The sequence below is a fragment of the Lactuca sativa genome, chromosome 1, assembly GCF_002870075.4.
Source record: "Lactuca sativa cultivar Salinas chromosome 1, Lsat_Salinas_v11, whole genome shotgun sequence".
Lineage (NCBI taxonomy): Eukaryota > Viridiplantae > Streptophyta > Magnoliopsida > Asterales > Asteraceae > Lactuca > Lactuca sativa.
Genome location: NC_056623.2, coordinates 120,291,612 through 120,306,392, shown reverse-complemented (window position 1 = coordinate 120,306,392; position 14,781 = coordinate 120,291,612).

Below are 14,781 nucleotides of genomic sequence, written 5' to 3'. Positions count from 1 at the left end.
GAGGTAGCAGCTACTGTATTAGAATAATTAAAACACCACAAGAAAAATTGTTACATAAAACATTTAACAAAGAATTGTCTTTATTTAAAATGAAAGCTTCAGGTTTGGACTCGATTTTATTTTCAGAAACACATCCTTCAACTTTGTGCTTTGACTGATTCAAGGATTGATCTGCAGGAGAAGTAGAAATGTTAGTACTTTCAACATTAATAAATCCTCCTGAAACAAAACCGGAGGGCTGGCCATAAATCATAAATGATTCATTGGCAATCTCTTCTTTGGACAAGGGCTTGGACACGTATGAATGATTGAAAGGAGGAGGTACATGATTATACCCTAGACCTTTTGATTGATTCCTTTTAAACTGCATACTTTGGTCTATCATATTTGCAACCACCTCACTTGAGAAATCATATTTTCTAACATCAAGTTTGGCGGTCTCAAATTTTCCTTTCAAGGATTCAACTTCAGCTACTAGTTCAGCATTTTGTTTGACTACATAATCATAGTTTTCACATTTGTTGCTGTAGTCTTCCTGGAGTCTCCTAAAGTCTTTACTTTTTTATTCTAGTTGAGCTTTAAGTGGTTTTTGTCCTTTTCGAACTCGGTACCCTTCATATCTAAGATCTTCTACGTCTCTTATTAATTTGTCATTGAGTTCACGAAGAATCCTAAGACTTTCTGCTTCATTTCCTAGTGTCTCAATTTTATAATGTAAATTTTTCACATAATCTACACAAGCTTTAGAGCACGATAGAAGACTTACCTTGGACGAATTAGGAACATGGGAAGAGGATACCATCAAGCCAAATTGTAGCTTCATCATATTGTCTTCAGCTACTGCAGTCCCTGCTTGAGTGTCATCCCTCACTTGTGCTAGGTGAGCATTTTCTGGTCCAGACAAATTTAGAGCTTGTATTTGATCATCCCAGTCAAATGATTGTGCAACCATAGCCTTTTCATTGTTTGCTTGACCACTGCTTCGGTTGTTCCCAACTGCAACCATTGTTCTGTCATTATTAACCCTCCTATCAGGGTGTGGGCAATCACGAGCAAAATGCCCTGGCTCGTGGCAGTTGAAACATCGAAGCTTTCCTTTGTTGAATCCAACCTTCTTGTCAGCACTCATTCCCCAATTGTTCTTTCCTGTCTTTTTGGCAAACTGTTTTGCCCTAAATACAGCCATAGCAATTTGCCATGTGATGTCCATTTCCTCAACGTCCTCCGGATGGATTTGATCAAGATCTGCAAATGACAATTGAGGTGGAAGTTCCGCAGCTACAAGAGCATTGTAGCAATTTACAAGCCCTGTTGCAAAGACAAGATTTTCATCACCCTCCTTTCCCTTTGAAGAAGAAGCCACATTTGAGGATGAAGCATTTTGAGTGGACATAAGAGGCTGGCTTTGTGGGTAAGGAATGACTGGTGCAGAGGAAGATGGACCTGCAGGAGTATAAGAGAAAGAAGAGAGAGCATTATTAGTTGAAATGCCAAGATTGGCGGCTGAGTAGGAGTTCACATGATTGATCTCTCGCTGCTTGTCATCAATGTCACACGCTTTGATGACAGCCATCACTTCAGCTAGGGAAAGGCGATTGAGATCCTTAGTCTTCTTAATTACAGCTACATTCACGTCCCAAGATTTTGGGAGTGCAGTTAGTAGCTTCTTGTTAATTTCTGACTTTGTATAAAAAATCCCTGCCACAGTCATCTCTGTGTTGAGAGTTGTAAATCGCTGCAGTTGAGCTTCGAGAGTCTCTCCGGGAACATAATTAAACATATTGAAGCGTTGTCTCAGCATATCTTGGCGACTTTCTCGCATGTCTTCATTTCCCTCATATACTTCAATGAGAGCTTCCCACAGTGCTTTAGCAGAAGTATACTCTCTGAATCCTTGTGCAATGTCTGGAGATAAAGCCATAGTCAAAATGGCCAATGCCTTTTCTTGTTCTTCTACACTCTCAAAGTCTTCATCAGTGTAGTTTTCGATTCTCTTCTCGACTACCTGCCCCCCAACTGTAGTGGTGATTCTGACTGGATCCTTTAAAACGCATTTCCAAATCTTGAAATCCTTCATCTTTATATACTTTTCAATTCTATATTTCCACTCGGGAAATCCATCAGCAGACATAAGTCTTGGAATACGCGTGGTTGTTCCCATCACAGCGTCAAGTTCTTGGTATTGAGTTGAGTTTTGTGTTTCCATTTTTTTAAAAAAATCTGTACTAAATTTTAAGGCTGTAAATTTAATTTTAATTATTATATTTAATAATAATTTTTTTTTTAATTCAGGAATTAATTTCAACTAATATATGGTAACCGACTTAGCCGTAAACTCAATAGGCCGTAAACTCGTAGGCCGTAAACTCGAGTTTACGATCCAAGTATACTTTTTTATTAAACTCCGAAAAATAATGGTGTAATTATCGTTTAACATAAAATCGATTTTTCGTGAATGCTCGAGTTTACAGTCAATGAAAGTTAAATATAAAAGTTCGATTTTTATTTTAAAAACAACTCAATTAAATGCCAGAATCAAAATGTGATCACGAAAGCTTGAATGATGTGTAGAATAATCATTTTCGTGGAATGCACTTGTGGCCGTGAAGAGGAGTTTACGGCCGTAAACTTCGAGAAACTCTGATTTCGACTGGAATAAATCCCTCTATACTGCTGTGAATATCGATTTAGTTGAAAACGCAGCTGTTAGACGCCTTTGACACTGGTAAAGCTCTGATACCAATTGTAAAGTCCCGAAAAACAGATCTACCAATGATCAAAGATAATAACAGATGCAAATACGAATTAATGAGCAAATATAGAGCAAAAGACCAAGCTTGCATACGCTTCAATGCTATAAAACGTCTGATACAACTTGGGAGTATACGAAAGCATCAACAACCAACAATAACTGACACAACTTGCTATTTATAGACTTGACTAAGGACTGTAAGGTGTTTACGGCCGTAAGGAGTTTACGGCCGTAAACCCATTCTGACCGTAAACTCATGACAAAACACAAATAATTACATATCTACTGCTATCAACGACTATGCCTAGACCAAACCACTATATAGAGTCTTTCAATCTCCCCCTTGGATTGGACTAGCTCGGCCCCATTCCTTTCTTTACCAGCATGACATCCATTTGGCCGATAGCGCCATTCCACATCTGCTTGCTCAAGATCTCAGCAACCATCCTGGAATACGCCTTGGCTCCCTGCTCATAGATATCTTCAACCACTTTGATCTGAAAATTGCTCAGGTAATGAATATCCCACTTCCTGAACTGCAGTAGGTCTCTTCGATCATACAGTCGTATGCACCCATTCTTGAGCTTAATGACTGCACCACAAGTACTCTCATCATAAACCCAGCACTCCATAGAACCGAGTGATCCATCTGGATAGCCTTGAACAATGGGAAATTGTTTCACTTGAGACGTGGGAGGCCACATAACCACTTGCAGAGGTTTATCAGAAGAGGCTTCAAACACATCTGGATGTTCTAGAATAACTGACTCAGCAGTTGGCATTGTGATAGTTAGTTTTGTTTACTTCTTTTTATAGTTTATTTTAGCATATTTCATTCATAATTTAGATAATTTCCATGCATATTTTCCCTTTTGTTATTTTATGACTGTTTCGGGTACTTTCGAATCTTGTGAGCATAATTGCAGGTTTTCGGGTCTAGCGGAGCGGGAGTGTTCGGGACGTATGGGAAGCGATGAGATTTGGTAGACAAAAATGATGTTAGGCTTGGTGATTGTGGAGATGATGAATGGAGCGAGCTTGATGGTTATTTGAAGGCTTGGAGAGAAATAAACTTTAAATTTGCAAGATGCGGGAGTTTATTCAAGCGTGCGTAGATTGTTAATCGGGAGAGTGCACGAGCTTTGGAGGATTTGGAGAGGTCAAATTGGGCTTAAAATGAAGAAAAACTTGAAGAAAATGGGCTAGGAGGTGATTGGATTCGATCTAGGCTAAGTGGACTAAGCTATGGAGGCCCAAAACCTCAAAGATGTTACATCCAGGGACCACCCGCACAACCCACCCGCGCAACAGCACGCAGGTCGCGCAACCTCCTACAGGGGCAGTTTTTGAAATTCTTCTTTTGAGCTATTTAAGGAAGGTTGGTGCCCATCTTTTGGAGACTCTTGGACATCCGATTTTTGGAAATTCTCTCTGGAGTTTTGAAGACTTTTGAAGGCCAAGAACACTTGAAGAACATCATATTTTTACCTCTTGATTCTTGCTTAATGTTTGGTACAATTTTCTCTAACTTTGTTTCTTTGGGTTTAGCCATGCTTGGCTAAACTAATCTTGGTTGACTTTTGGTTAATCCTTTGAACTTTTGTTGAATGTTGAAGAATCCATGAACATGTTCTTAAATCTTTATGGGAATGTTTTGTGTTTTAACATCTTATCACTAGTTGTATGTTTTAGTTCATGAGTTTAAATGTGTTTGTGGTGATTAGTTGGCTAATTTCTTGATTAAGTAAAGGATCCTCAAATTAGCAAGCAACAAATGATTTTTGTGTTGTTTTTGCTTCACACAATCATAAAAACATTTCCTCCAACATGGTGGTGAAAGCATTTGACCCCTCTTGGATTTGGTGACTTTTTGGTTCTTAATGCTAGTTGACTTTCACTAATTACATGCTATTTGGAATTAGTGACTTTGACTAAGGAAATTGTTATGAGCTTCTCTAGCCATTTCAACAATTAAGAAAAGTCTAGGTAATCTCAAGCTCCTTGGATTACTATAGCCAAATTAAGGATTTAAATCAAAGTATTGCACCATTGGATTCTAATGATATGTTCATCAAAACTCAAAGTGAGGAAACTTTAAGTCAACCATCTTTCCCTTATTGATTTTACATCAAACTCTTATTTTTGTTGCATTTGTCTATTTAAATCATAGTTAATTCTAGTTTGTTTCAAGTATTTCAAAACACCAAACCCCCCCCCCCCCCCCATTTTATTTTTATTGTCACTTTACAAGTATTTTTACAAAGAGATTTTTCATAGAGTTATAAATTGAACCAATCTCCGTGGATTCGATCCCTTTACCACTATACACTATTTTAGTGTGTAATATTTAGGGTGATTATTTGTGTTGGCCTCGACAACCACCAAATTTTTGGCGCCGTTGCCGGGGATTGGTTTTGATTTAATCAGTTTGTTTCTCTATGCCTACATCTCATTGTGCAGGTACTCTAATTTAAAACCCGGAAATTAAAAAAAAAAAAAGTATGATTTGGAAATGAACACTCCTTGCACTGAAGACCAACTTTCTGAGCTAGCTCAGTTAGTTATGATGATTGGAAGTGACCAAAGTGTGCAATCCACACCTCTTTTTTGCAATTTTTGTGCCCAAAATGGACATCATTTCGACATGTGTCCATATTTACAAGGAGAATGGGAAGAAGTGCAAGATAAGGGAAGCTACTACCGGTCAAACCAATGGAGTTATGATAAGCCTCAACATGATGAATGGTGGGACAACAACCAAGTTTGGGAAAATAACCATTACCAAAATCCATACCAAACATGGGGAAATAACCAATACCAACCAACTCCACTATTCCTAGAACCCTATCCTTACCCTCCTCAACAAGCTGAAACACCAAGCATGTCCTTAGAGGACATTGTGAAAAGCATTGCCACTTCTACCCAAATTTTCTAGGAAACAACTCAAGCTAGCCTCAAAAGCTTAGACCAACAAATAACACAAATTGCTCAATCATTGAGTATAGTGGAAGCTCAACACAAATTACCATCTGAAGAGAGCCCATGTCATAACGCATTTTGCATTCCTTTGAAAGATGAGATAACTTTTGATGGCTCAAGAGTGTTATATGAAGAAGAGGAAGAAGAAGTAGAAGTGGAAGAAGTTGTCAAAGAGGAAGAAGAAATTAAGAATGTTGTCACTGAAACTGTAAAGGAAGTAATAGGGGTTAACGAAAGAGAGGTCGAGTCACCCACTACCATTGAGAAACTAACTCCAGTGGTAGACCAACCACAAGAGCCACAAACGATAAATTTGTCGGACTCTTCAAAGGTTACCTATCCCGAGAAAGAAGACACCCAACCGGTCACCTACTCAACCACCATGTCAAAGAGGGAAGAGTTGGTCACCTTACGGAACAAGTACGAGATAGAATATGGTTGGATGATTTCTATTATCAAAGGTCTAAGTCCGGTATGGTTCTCCCGTAAAAAGAAAGTCAAATACAAGAAAAGAGTCCCAATGGAGGTGTGGAAATTAAAAAATGTAGACACGGGGCAAATTTGCAAGGTTAATGGACATCGATTGAAGCCATTCAATGAAGGTTTTGATTCAAATGTCCAAGATGTCGTCCATTTGGACGCCCCAAAGTGTTAAAGTGAAGTTTGGAGGTGTCTCGCCAAAGACGTTAAAGAAGGGCATTATTGGAAAGCATTGTGTTTTCGTTTTTTAATTTGAACAAAATGAGTTTTGAAGATGTTTTTTGGATTCAAAAGAGTTGTTTTTTGAAGAAATCAAGAGTTTCTAGGTGTTTGGGGCTGTCCGAAGCAAGAACGGGTGAAAAACGAAGAAAAATGATGCGAAAATGAAGATCAGCATCAGCGGGATGCGCGACCCGCGTGCTGTTGCGCGGGTGGGTTGTGCGGCCAGGTGTGATGAAGCGACATTGGCCCAAGACTTAACTGCAAAGTCTGCGCGACCCGCGTGCTACACTGCGCGACCCACGCACTGTGCTGGGCAATTTGGGCAATTTTTGGCTATTATTGGACCAAGTGTTGACCAAAGGTTTTAATGAGTTGACCTTTTGACTTTTCTTTACCAACATTGACCGAAATTGACCCTTTTTGACCCATAGATTAAAATGTTCAGCTTCCCTTCTTCCTCATTTAATCATCTTGACCTCCCACTCCATTCCTCTCATATAACCTTCTAGCACCCACCTCACCGGAAAATTCAAGATTGTCGGAGTTCTACTGGTCGTAATTTCACGAAACCACTGCCACAAACATCTCCCGTCATCCAATCCTCCGATTTAGGTCATTTTTTCCCTTACCTTAAGCATTGAGGACAATGCTTGTTCTTAAGCTTGGGGTGGGGCATTTCATTTTACTTTTATATTTTTTTTTTCATGCATTTTTAATTAGGTTGCATAACATTTTAGATTTAAGCTAATTTTCATTCATTTTTTATAATCCAAAAAAATTTTATTTTTTCTTTTTCACCTTTTATATTTTTGCATAACATTTAGCTTAGGGCATTAACATTCATGCATTTTTGTTGTCTGTTTATTCTCACCTCCTTGGATGTCATGGAACAGGTTCATAGTTATTGTATCATTATTGGTCCAGGATCTTGTTGCTATCTCCCTCATCGAACCGAGACCATTAACTGCAGTTTGGGATCTAATACATGGGATCAAATGCTGGTAGCTTAACGGGGTAAGTGATCATGGACAGGTAGTTTTCATGAAGAATTATGCATACAATACGAATGATTGTAGGATATACTATAGCAATGGATGTCTTAGCCTTGCGGTCACTACCGCCGAGAGGATCACACTTGATCATGTTTGAACCGTTAGGATGAAACACTAGTGCTTGTCCCCGAGTAGAATCCATATCCGGTCTCTTTACATCACCATATCTTTTTGCGATTTTCTTAGGATTTTAGAGAAGTCTTTTAGTCCGCATGTGGACACTTTCATTATTTTTGAAAAAAAAAATTCACAAATTTGAAGAGGAGCTTACATTATATCTTTATGCTCCACACATGGTCATTTTCTCGCTTAGACCATTTGGATTATATTACCACCCTTTCGGTTCCACTTACACACTTTAGGAACCAAATTTTGAGTCAAAGGGTTGTTATTACATTACCTTCAAGTATAACAAAAAAAAAACCAAAAAAAAAAAAAAAAAAAAAACAAAACCAAAAAAAAGGGGTAGGCAAATTCCCAGCTGCAGAAATCTGAGAAGGGTGACCGGTTCCATTATTGAACTAAATCTTCCAACATTTTGGTCACCCGGCGTTTGATGTTCATTTATTTAGGTATGTTTTATTGTATATAGATCGAGTTGTTTTTCGCAAATTGGTGATGTTAGGGCGACTGTCGAGTCGGATACTATGGGAGGTTTGGGCCAACACCAAGTGAGCCGATTCCTACAACGGTGCCCGAGCGAATAAACCTAGTTATACATGAGAGAAACCGACAAACGTGAGATCAGAGTGTACATTTAAAGAAGAGCTCCAACCGAGCCCATCCATCTGCTTTCTCCCTACTACAGATATTCTTCATTGTATGCATGTTCCATTGAGGCTGCGACTGCTCATCCCTCCTTACTGACCTAAAGGAGTTGTTCTGGCTATGGCTTATGGTACCATTGTCATCGGATGAAAAATTCGTGAGGTAATGGCAAGATCAATTCTGACCATGTTGACTAACGGTGATCAGGTTCTGCGGCTCTATCCATTCTTTTTATTTTCTCTAGGATAGTTCATCCCAAGTTCATTTTAGTCTTGTCTTACTTGAGGACAAGTAAGGTTTAAGCTTGGGGTGATTTGATAGTTAGTTTTGTTTACTTATTTTTATAGTTTATTTTTGCATATTTCATTCATAATTTAGATAATTTCCATGCATATTTTCCCTTTTGTTATTTTATGACTGTTTCGGGTACTTTCGAATCTTGTGAGCATAATTGCAGGTTTTCGGGTCTAGCGGAGCGGGAGTGTTCGGGACGTATGGGAAGCGATGAGATTTGGTAGACAAAAATGATGTTAGGCTTGGTGATTGTGGAGATGATGAATGGAGCGAGCTTGATGGTTATTTGAAGGCTTGGAGAGAAATAAACTTTAAATTTGCAAGATGCGGGAGTTTATTCAAGCGTGCGTAGATTGTTAATCGGGAGAGTGCACGAGCTTTGGAGGATTTGGAGAGGTCAAATTGGGCTTAAAATGAAGAAAAACTTGAAGAAAATGGGCTAGGAGGTGATTGGATTCGATCTAGGCTAAGTGGGCTAAGCTATGGAGGCCCAAAACCTCAAAGATGTTACATCCAGGGACCACCCGCTCAACCCACCCGCGCAACAGCATGCAGGTCGCGCAACCTCCTGCGGGGGCAGTTTCTGAAATTCTTCTTTTGAGTTATTTAAGGAAGGTTGGTGCCCATCTTTTGGAGACTCTTGGACATCCGATTTTTGGAAATTCTCTCTGGAGTTTTGAATACTTTTGAAGGCCAAGAACACTTGAAGAACATCATATTTTTACCTCTTGATTCTTGCTTAATGTTTGGTACAATTTTCTCTAACTTTGTTTCTTTGGGTTTAGCCATGCTTGGCTAAACTAATCTTGGTTGACTTTTGGTTAATCCTTTGAACTTTTGTTGAATGTTGAAGAATCCATGAACATGTTCTTAAATCTTTATGGGAATGTTTTGTGTTTTAACATCTTATCACTACTTGTATGTTTTAGTTCATGAGTTTAAATGTGTTTGTGGTGATTAGTTGGCTAATTGCTTGGTTAATAAAGGATCCTCAAATTAGCAAGCAACAAATGATTTTTGTGTTGTTTTTGCTTCTCACAATCATAAAAACATTTCCTCCAACATGGTGGTGAAAGCATTTGACCCCTCTTGGATTTGGTGACTTTTTGGTTCTTAATGCTAGTTGACTTTCACTAATTACATGCTATTTGGAATTAGTGACTTTGACTAAGGAAATTGTTATGAGCTTCTCTAGCCATTTCAACAATTAAGAAAAGTCTAGGTAATCTCAAGCTCCTTGGATTACTATAGGCAAATTAAGGATTTAAACCAAAGTATTGCACCATTGGATTCTAATGATATGTTCATCAAAAGTCAAAGTGAGGAAACTTTAAGTCAACCATCTTTCCCTTATTGATTTTACATCAAACTCTTATTTTTGTTGCATTTGTCTATTTAAATCATAGTTAATTCTAGTTTGTTTCAAGTATTTCAAAACACCAAAACCCCCCATTTTATTTTTATTGTCATTTTACAAGTATTTTTACAAAGAGATTTTTCATAGAGTTATAAATTGAACCAATCTCCTTGGATTCGATCCCTTTACCACTATACACTATTTTAGTGTGTAATATTTAGGGTGATTACATTGTTGGAAAACCCTTCTTGACTTGCTCATCCAGAAAGATTTTGAAGTGCGAAACCTGAGGATTGTTTAATAGATTGATAAAAGGAGTTTGTGATAACTCCGTAAGATCAACCCTTGTCAACGAACTAAAAGCACGAACATCTTTATACAACTCTGAATTACCACTCTTGCGAATAATAATCCAAAGTCGAAGAGGATCGTGAAATCCCCAAGCAGCCACACCTGATCGATCACCAAAAGTATCTCTAAACCGAACAATTTCAAGATCAGTGACAGTGATCAACGGTCCTCCTTTAGAAGTACTCTGAGTAGCATTTCTCTTGAATAACAACTGCCCCTTTTCAGTATCATCTTCTTGAGTTTTCCAAATGATTTCTTGAATATGAGAAGCCATAGGAGGAACAACTGCAATTCGTTCAGCAGAACCAGATGATTGACCAGTTGGCACATCTACTGGATATGCTTGCACATGTAGATTTATTCTTTGTTCTTCTATGCTTGTTTTATACTTTTCACCAAAATCACCCTCCATTTTCTTCTTCAATTCGAAGTAGCTCGAAGTTAGCAGATTGAAATGTTCTTGAAGATCAGAAATCTGCTTATTTTTCACTATCTTATCCCTTTTAACTTCTGCAAGCTGTCCGCCAAGATAAGTTATATCTGACTGAAGCTTAGACACTTGAGTACGAAGCTCAATGTTCTGAGCACGAAGTTCAACTACTTGAATGTCAAGCTCTATGTTCTTCTGACTTAGCACAGAGACCTCCTTTCGTAAACTGGCAAAAGATGGATCATCATCTGGAGTACCCCCTTCGTTCATAGAAATGCTCTTTCCTTGAGGGCTGGGCGAACGAAGCTGTTCTTCTGCCATGTGCAAAGCCAGCCTCTCAGAAGCTGCATCCCTATTGAATCTTGTAACAGGAAAACCAGGCGGAGCTGAAGGGCCGCCAACATCAAAAACTGAACTAGGTCCAGTTGCAAACATCTTTGTTGCAGAAAGGCGTGTAGTAGCAGTAGTAATTGGTGGTGTAGGAAGACCACTGACCAAACTAGTAATTAGCTCAGATTGTCTTTCATCAAGTCTTCTCCTCTTTGATTGAGGTTGGTCAGCTTGTGGAGGTATTACACTAACAAATGGCTCAGTTGTAGGAGAAATAGACACGGGAGGGGAACATCCCACAACTACCTCCATTGGAATCGAAGTTGACACCATCTGCTCAGAAGTTGGAGTAAGAGTTTCGCTCGACTTCCTCATCTCATTTGTCGGAAAAACACCATCATCGACATTTTGAAAAATTGTGTCAAAAACCTCATTGGACACATCATTGGCGCTACTAGCTAAGGAAGCCGCAATATCATCATTATCAAATCCCGTAAGATCAAGATCTTCAAATGAATCATGTCCATCATCACCGGTACCCATTTCCCTTTCATATTGTCTTTCATTCGACTCATGTTCATGACTAGAAGCACTTTGGTCTTTCGGAGTTGGTGAATCATCATCATCTTCAGTCAGATTTCTCACTATGTTTGCTGGAGTCGAACCCTCAGTAGATGTTTTCTCAGAAGAGGTCGGTTCTGACGATTCGTATGACACTGGCGTCTCATCTAATTCGGTAAACTTTCCAAATTTCTCCAATGGATAACGCCCTCGAAAGACAACTTTTCCTCTTCTGTTTTGCTTAATGAGTCCCACAGTGTGTGGACCCAAAGATTTCATATCCAAAGTGTCTCCCGACTTTCTAACCTCAGGAAACTGCATCTCGACAAACACTTGAATGAAGCGGGGATATTGTAGAAAGGTATCCCTTGTAGAAGCTCGGATGTTTATTACAAATTCCTCTAGGATGAACTTCGAGAAATTGGAATGAATTCCTACAGCTAAAGACACCAACGCACCAGTTGTGCGTTGAGAAATTTCATCAGCCCCACTCCTTCTACCCGATATGCAACTCACGAACACATGAGCTAGAAATCTCCAATACGGATGGAGCAGCTTTTTCAACGTTGGTGGGTAGGTTCCCTCATAACTCATCCGTCGTAGTATTCTCTGAACGTCTTCGATACCAATCTCCGTCGGATAGTTAGGTTGATCGTCAATCAACAATGCCTCTCGAACAAAGCCTTCATTGATCACGATGTCTCGTCCTTGCACCTTCGCCGCAACCGTGAAATTTCCATCGTCATCCATGTGCGTCCTTGCCGTCTCCCAAAATTCACGAACAATGTTCTGATATATCACCGGATTGACTGTTAATGCTGATGCAACACAACATTCACGCAACCTGTGAACCATTGATAGCATATCGGAATGTGCGACAGGTGGATCAGCAAGAACGATTGCCAGATTGTGCATGTCTGCAAACTTGAGATTTGCCATTTTTCTGCACTCAAACACAATTGTAAGAAACCGACACCAATAATAAAACTTATTTTGACCAAGAATATGACAATAAAAATATGATCAAAATAAAATTTATTTATTGATGATGTATGTGTACTGCCCTCCACCTTTAAAAATAAAAAAATAAAAAAAAAACCGAAACCTTTTGGCAATTTGGTTCTTGGGCCGTAAACTCTAGTTTACGGCCTAAGGAACACTTAAAAAAACTTTTGGTTCACAGTCTAAGAAGAAGAAACACGCAATCGTTATCCAACCAAAATAAGCTTGAATCGAAAATTCGTTCTTGGGCCGTAAACTCTAGTTTACGGCCTAGAAATTACTTCGAAGAAGCGATGCGCAGATATCATTGAAATCTTTCACACGTTCCAGGGCAGTTACACTCGAATTCACGGGCCGTAAACTGGGAGTTTACGGCCTATGAATGTTTACTCCGAAAAGTGGCTAAAATTCGATCTTTTTCTTTGAAATAACAAACGAAAAGCACACAGTCGTGAATGTAAAGATAAATAGCATCATAACAAGATAACATCGAATCGAAATCATCAATTTTTAGAGTTTACGGCCTATGCTTACGGCCGTAAACTCCTCGACTCGATTTTTTTTTTAATTTTGACACCCAATGCGATGGTTAACTGAGAAACAAAATACATATTCGAGATCTACACGACGCTACCTTCACGATGATGTAATCGTTTTTCTGAAAATCGAAGATGAAATTTTCTGCACTTTGAGAGCTTTTTGGGAGTTAGTTTGCGGCCGAAAACTATTGAGTGGGGAGATTCCGGCCGTGAACCCCCTTTTTTACCCTTTTACCTTTCCACCTTTCTTACCCTCCTGCCTGATAACTACCCAGTCTTTCCAATTTTTCGTCAGTTAATTAAAAAAACTTTTCAGGATTGATTTAATTTAAAAAAAAACTTTTAAAATAAAAACTAACACACCATAATTTTAAATCCTAGAAAAATAAAACAAATTTAAATAAAACAATAAAAATAAAAGTAAAATAAAATTAACATAAAATTTGAAGTTGCAAAAATTAAATAAAAATAAAATTAAAAATAACATGAAAATAAAAATAAAAATAAAAATAAAAATAACATAAGATAAAAATTAACGTCAAAGAAAATTAAGAAACACTTTAACTACCACTTCTTTTGTGATGCTTGGATCAAAGTTATTGGACGGCCTTATTCTACTTATCGGTACCCTTATCTTCACATCTTCGTCTGACCGATTGCCAGTATTGTGGTCTACTTAAGCGCGAAGGATTTGTGACATTTTTGGACCTTTTACCAATGACATGATTTGGGCATATACCTAATTGTAAATTTCTGGTAATTATGATAACTCCTAAATCTTAAGTGAAATCACCTTATGAGTTGTGTCAGTCATTGTTGGTTGTTGATGCTTTCGTATACTCCCAAGTTGTATCAGACGTTTTATAGCATTGAAGCGTATGCAAGCTTGGTCTTTTGCTTTATATTTGCTCATTAATTTGTATTTGCATCTGTTATTATCTTTGATCATTGGTAGATCTGTTTTTCAGGACTTTACAATTGGTATCAGAGCCAAGTTGTATCAGTCAAAAGGATTTATTGTTTCATCCAAAAATCGAATATTCTGTGTTTACGGTCCAAGCTTACGGCCGTAAACACCGAGTTCTTGGGCCGTAAACTCTATTTTGGGGCATTATTTGAACTTATTTTCGAAATATTTTTGCGTTTTTGGATAGATCTCTGAAAATTAAGGAGGGTTTCTTCTTTTCATTTTCCATAAAAACGGGTTTTTGATCGAGTTTTAGAGCAAAAAGAGATGAAAAACGTCGTTTTTTGATGGGTTTACGGCCATTGAAGGGTTCTTGGCCGTAAACAGTTTACGGCTAGGGTTTTTCGGGGGCGGCGGCTAGGGCTTCGGAGTTTACGGCCTCGGAGTTCACCGCCCGAGGTTCTTGGTCCGAGATTACGGCCTTCCGAGTTTTTAGCTTCGCACGGGAACGGTCCTCGCCTCGGATTCGTCGTCATGCTCGCATAGGGTCCGAAATTCGCATCTGTGTTCATTAAAAAAAAGGGAAGGCATTTTGCAGGTGCCAAGGATCGAACCTGCGCCTCTTCTATACTCTAAGACATGCCTTACAAACTCAGCTAGGCTACCTGATGATACAACTCTTCCGATTTTAACTAAAATACACTCCTTTTCGCACCAAATTTCGAAAATTGGCACTTTTAACCCCCAAAATGAATTT